Source organism: Emydura macquarii, unplaced genomic scaffold, assembly GCF_026122565.2.
Source record: "Emydura macquarii macquarii isolate MOO-44397 ecotype Brisbane River unplaced genomic scaffold, CSIRO-AGI_Emac_v2 contig_2584, whole genome shotgun sequence".
Classification (NCBI taxonomy): Eukaryota; Metazoa; Chordata; order Testudines; family Chelidae; genus Emydura; species Emydura macquarii.
This window is the reverse complement of record NW_027132721.1, coordinates 65,980-72,120: the sequence shown is the minus strand read 5'-3', so window position 1 is coordinate 72,120 and position 6,141 is coordinate 65,980. Positions and strand designations below refer to the sequence as shown.

The window sequence follows — 6,141 nt, the reverse complement described above, 5'->3', positions numbered from 1 at the left end:
GGGGAAACGTCTCCTGGGGCAGGTTATCCCATCCCTGCAGGGTGCCTGCCCCCCTACCCCTGGGACAGCCTCCCCCGGAGCCGGCAGACAGGTTAGAGGACCCCGGGCTGAGGCTTTCTGGGGATCCCGCCCCTCGACGGGCTGTTCACAGCAAATGCCTGCAGTGGCCCAGGACCAAAGCTCAGCATGTGGCTGGGACCCGGGGCTGGGCACGGGGCGGCTCCTGTCCCTGCAGCTCAGGGCTGGCAGAGCCGGCTGGGCCCAAACCCTCGCGGACCCAACTCAGGTGAGGCTGGGATTGTGGCTGGCCCTGCCCTGCTCCCTTGGCCATGGACGGGTTTGGTCTGAGCGGGGCAAGGAGCCAAACAAGGCTGGATTGGAGCCAGTGCCCCCCACAGGGGGATGGCCCCACGTCCCATCCCCCTTCCGCCCCCCTCCCCCCAAAGCCAGCCAGTCCCTGCTGTGGGGCAGGAATGGAGCTGGTGCCCCTAGAGAGGAAAGGCCCCATTGCCGCTGAGCTAGCCAGTCTCCCCGCCCTAGGGCTGTCCAGACCCGGCTGGGATTGGGGCTGTGCTGCGCCAGGTGCTGCACAGACGCAGGGTCTCTGCCCGCAGGAGGTTACAGTCTGAGACGCCCAGACAAAGGGGGGATCCTCTGCCCCCTGTTATGGCCAGCAACAGAGCACCAGAGAGCGAGGGAGTCGCCCCACTGCACATTAGTGACCAAGGTGGGACCTGAACCCAGGCGTCCTGGCTCCCAGCCCCTCCCCCCGTTCTAACCCACGGGACTCCTAGAGCCAGGGATAGGACCCAGGAGTCCGGGCTCCCAGTTCCCTGTGTCCTGGGCCCCGCTGGCTGTGCTGGGGCAGGCTGGGTGCTGGGGGATGCCTGGGGGGGTTGTCAGATATGGGAGCCAGCCGGGGGGGGGGGGGCAGTTCTGGGCACTGGTGCCCCCCCAGGGTATCCTGATTTCAGGCTTTGTGCAAAAATCCCCTTGAGTTGGAGGGTGACTGAGCCTGCCAGGGCTGGGAGGCTGGAGGGTGGGCTGGGGAAACCGCTGCCCCCATCCCCTCCCCCATGACTGCTGCTCCCAGGCCCAGCTCATCAACCTGCCCCATCACAACCTGGCCAGGCCGGAATCTGCCAGAGACCGATGACGCTGCCCAGAGCTGCACGCTGATTGGCCGGGATGGGGGTTATTTGAGTTCAAGGGGAAACGGCAACATCTGTGGACAAGCCCCGTGTGCTGGGAAGGGGACAGCAAGTGGGGACACTGAGCTGGGAGGGGTCAGCGCTTTGTGCAGCTCTTGAGCTCAGCCCTGCCCCCAGCAAAAGTGGGTCCAGTCAAAGCTCTGCCCTCCCCTCCCCCATCTTGGGTCTCTGGTATCGTGGGACCCATCCAGCACCAGCACTTAGCACGATTGGCCATTGAACCCTTTAGCCTCCCTTATCAGTTACCTACATTTTTACTTCTCATGTATATTCTTTGCCCCTTTTCCCAGCCTTTGCACTGACTGGGCTTTGATCTCCGTTCAGCTGTTTGCATGTTCCAGCCACACACTCAGTGGTCTGAAAAAGCCTTTGTTAACCCAAAGCCTCCACCCTGCCGTGGGTCATCCAAGCCTGGACTCCTGTGCACATGCAGAAGCCAGCAGGGCTCCCCCGACGCACGGGCTGCTTGTGAGGATCCAGTCTCAGGGTTGCAGCTGGGTTTGGAAAGCAACGTGCTCCCACTGGCTCCGCTGTTCCAGTGCCCAGGCCCCCTCCCTGTTAAAAATGTGCCCCTCATTTCTAGTCTGAGTCCATCTCCCATCCGCGCCCAGACGCTGGCTCTCCTGCTGCCTTGTCGGGGAGGTTAAAGAGCCCTGTGCACTCAGAAATCTGCTCCCCGCCTGGGTACTAACAGCCCGGGATCAGGTCTCCCCGGAACCGTCCCTTGGACAAACCGCACAGAACAGGTTCCTTCGGGATTTCCAGACCTTGCATCGTCTTTGTGGCTCCTCTCTGAACCCCGCCAGTGTTTCAGGGTCCGTTCTGCCAGGCAGACCCCAGACCAGGACAGGGCAGCCGGTGAGGGTCTCACCAGGGCCGTGTGCAGAGGTGACACCATCTCCTTGCACCCGCTCGATGTTCCCCTGTTCGTACAGTCCAGGATCACGTTCACCAGCTTAGCCACAGCAGCGCCGGGAGCTCACGTCAGCTGGGGTCTGCCATGACTGCCAAGGCCATCGCAGAGTCACAGCGTCCCAGGGTTCAGCTCCCCGCAGCCCCTTGTGGGGCCGACATCTCCGGTGCCTAGGTGCACAGCCCTGCACGGGGCTGTATTAACACGTTTGAATGGGCCCAGCGCAGTGCAGACCCAGCCAGCCGTGTGTAACTGACCTGTCCCACCATGAGCCCCCCGGCTCGGTGTCCCCTGCAGACGCGCCCAGCCCAGGGTTCACAGCGTCTCTCAGCTCACTGAGCTATTGACTAGCCTGGGCCAGGGGCCAGGCCCTGAGACCCCCCTGGAAACAGCCCCACTGGAGCAGCGCCCAGCCCAGCCCGGCTCTGGGGAACTGCTCCAGCCGGGAGCCCAGGGCCTGTGTCTGGAGCTGCACAAAGGGAACCGTTATTGGCGGCTCTGAGCATCCAACCCCTGCTAGCCGGGTGTGGGTTGGGCCGGGTCTCCCAGCATATGCCAATGGAGGGGTGCGGGGGAGCCTGGCCCATCAGCCCTGCCGGGCGCCCGCCATGGGACGATCTCAAAGTGCTTCATGGACCATCCCTCAGACCCAGAGCTCCCCCCACTGCCCAGGAGGAGAATGGCCACATTTCACCCAACGGGAAACTGAGGCACGGGAAGGTGATTCATGCAGGGCATGCAGCGAGTCAGAGTCAGAAATGGGAATAGAACCCAGGAGTCCTGGCTCCCCACCTTCCCCACCCCTGCTCTAACCCATTAGCCCCCACGCCCACCCCCGGCACTGGGACAGAACCCAGGAGTCCTGGCTCCCTTCCTTAACCCTTACACCAAACCCCCTTAACGCCCGTTCTGCCCAGCAGCCCCTGCACGGAGGGCGGCCATGCTGTGATACCCCCGGCTGCCGTATGCTCGGTGCAGACTGGCCAGGTTTAAATCATGATCGAAACCTCAGAAACGTCCCAAAAATGCCCCTTTATTGCTGAGAGAAAAGCTGCAGAGCGAGATGGGGGGCAGGGCTGCAGCCATCGCAGTTACGGGGCCGGGGGTCCCCAACCAGGCACAGGAGCCGGCACCGACAGGAGCAGAGCAGGGGACGCTGGGGGCAGAGCTGGGGGTGCGAACGGGTCTCAGGAAGGCACCTGGTGTCGGCCCCGCCCCTCGGTTACCTGGAAGGCAAAGCGGCGTCAGTTACCAGGGCCCCAGACTCCAACGCGAGGCTGGCAGGGATCGGGGCCGTTCCCCAGCACCCCCAGGGAGCCTCCCATGGACACAGGGTGCTGGGGGCCCAGGGGCTGTGGCTGGGGGGGCACAGTGGGTGGGGGTGCAGCTGGTGCCCTCCCCGGCCCGCGGCTACTCACAAGGGGCCCCGCGGGTTGCGGGCGGCGTTCATCTTCATCCCCTTGATGATGAGGATGGTGCCGGCGATGATGCCGATGAGGCCCACGGCCAGGCCCAGGGCGCACACCAGGGTCTCTGTGGTCTCGGGGACGGGGGTGGGTACCTGGGGCTCTGGAGGGGGGGAGAGAGAGACAGGCCTGGAGTGAGGGGGCTGTTCCCACCCTCCCCTCCCAGAGCCGGGATGGAACCCAGGCGTCCTGGCTCCCGGCCCTGTGCCCCGCAGGGTGCCCGGGCGCCCGGCCTTACCCCAGTGCTTCAGGAAGGGTTGGGCCAGCCCCGCGTGCTGCACTCGGCAGTCGTAGAACTCGTCCTGCCGGGGGATGAAGGGCAGGTAGGAGAACTTGCGGAAGGCGTTGTCCTGGCGGGGGTAGAAGTCGGTCTCGAAGACGCCCCCGTCACCTCCTGCCCGTTCTTCAGCCACGTCACGCTGAGCACGGGCGGTGAGAACTTGTCCACGAAGCAGATCAGGACGTTGGGCTCGCCCAGGTCCACGGGGCCTTTGGTGAACACGGTCACCTCGGGGGGCACTGGGGAGACAGGGGTTAGGGGTGCCATCGCCTGCCCCGAGCCAGCCCGGCCCTGCTGCTCACGCCCTGCTCAGGGGTCTCCCCCAGGGCTGTGGGGTGTCACCGGGGCCGGCCGAGCTCCCTGCCCTGACGTCTCCTGCAGCACAAGGTGCAGGGCAGAGAATCCCTCACGGGCAGGGCCTGGCGCGGGGCAGGGGCAACGAACAGCCTTGGTAAAGGAGCTGCCCTGGGCCCCCAGCCTGGGAGGGCGTGAACTGTCTGTGCCCTGCCCTGCAGAGCCCTGGCCTGGGCTGACTGGGCCCCAGAGCCTCCAGGGGGTGGGAGGGGAGCTGAGTGGGGACGTGCTGTGCCTAGGTGCCTGGTACTGGGCCTGTGTGAGGAGGGGAGGGTCCCTGGGTAAGGAGGTGGGGGGAGGGGCTCAGGGGGTGCCAGGCAGGGAAGGTGGCTGTGCCGTGCTGTACCGTTCTGGGCCCGCGTGTAGTTGGACATCTGGATCGTGGTCTCCAGGTTTGCTTTGTCCACAGCGATGTTGCCCAGGGCGCCCTGCGCCTCGAAGCTGGTGAAGGTGCCGAAGTCAGGCAGGCGCCAGACGGTCTCCTTCTTCTCCAGGTCCACGTGGAAGATCTCATCCTGGTCAAACTCGAACATGAACTCCCCGGACTCCCGCTGGGACTGGGCCGTGCGCTGGTAGAACTCCACCTGGGACAGCAGGTTCTCCGCTGCGGGGAGACGGGTGTCAGCAGCAGCCCCTACCCCAGCCCCCCGGGGACAGGTGCTCTGAGCGCTTCCCTGCACCCCCAGCTCCCAGGCCATGACATTGGCACTAGGACACCCCAGCGTGAGGGAAGCAGCCGCAGGGAGCCCAGGGACCCCTGGCTTGGTGCTGGGGCATTGGGGGGGGGGGGTCAGCACTGCCTGGGAGGGGACAGCGCCCCCTGCTGTGCCCCCCCACTAATGTTTTCCCAGTAGGTCTCCCCTCCAAGCAGTGGCCAGGGCTACACCCGCTTAGCCTGTGGCACAGCTCAGAACCCCAGCGCGGGGCGGGGCGGAATGGGTGGCTGTGGCTGCAGGACATTTAGTTCCCGTCTGTGCACGAGGCTCATTCCCCGTCCGTTGTCACCGTGGCCTGGTTCTTGGTGCGATTTCAGTCCCTCAAGGGAGCTGGGCACCTAGACACTAGGGAGGGAGCTGTGTGATGGTGCCCAAAGGATCTTACAGAGCGATTGCAAAGGAGGGAACCCGCATCAACAGCTGAGGAGAGTCTGCCCCACAGTGGGTCTGAGACCTGGGGGGATGGGGAATAAAGGGGACAGGCCGGGGGGCAGGGCCAGGGGTTCCCTGCTCTGCACAGACACACTCACTGCTCAGCAGGGTCTGGCCTGGAGCAGCTCTTTAGGGAACCCTCCCCCATCTCCCCTGTGCATGGCGCCCCCTTGGGAGGGGTCAGCCCCCGAGTCCCTGTGGGGAAGGGGGCTGCACCCCAGGGCAGGGCTGTGTTGTACCCAAACCACACGCCTGCCCTGCCATACCTCTGCTGCCCCCACGCCAGCCTCACCTCCAGCCCCCCCCACCATGGGAGTGAGGTCCTCCTCCCTGCAACCCCCACCCTATCCAGATCTACCCCCATCCCTCCCCGCCCACCCCAACCCCTCCCCACTATAGGATAAGAGCCTGCTCCCTGGACACTCCCCGCCCGCAATCCAGCTCACCCTCCAACCCCTCCCTGACTCATCACCTCCTCCCATTGTCCCCTCCCTGGGTGTGGGGGAGCCGGGCACTCTGGGGGTGAAGCCCTCCCATCCCCTCCACCTCTTGCCCCAGGTCCATGTGTCATAGCCCCCGCCCTGCCCGTACCTTTCACTGCCCCGGTGCCGAGCAGGGTGAGCAGGGCCAGCTGGGCCATGGGGACGCCCCGTCCTGCGCCCATCTCCTCTCTCCGGGCTCTGGGCTGGGTGTGGGGCCAGCAGCACTAGCGGGGCTGGGCGGGGGGCACATGTCACACCCTGGGGGGCAGAGCAGGGCTGGGGGGGCA

At 65.5% G+C, this 6,141-nt stretch overlaps 1 pseudogene; it reads right to left on the bottom strand.

Moving 5' to 3' along the window:
- Positions 1-3,538: 3,538 nt before the first annotated feature.
- LOC137163483 (HLA class II histocompatibility antigen, DR alpha chain-like) lies at positions 3,539-6,141 on the bottom strand (annotated as a pseudogene).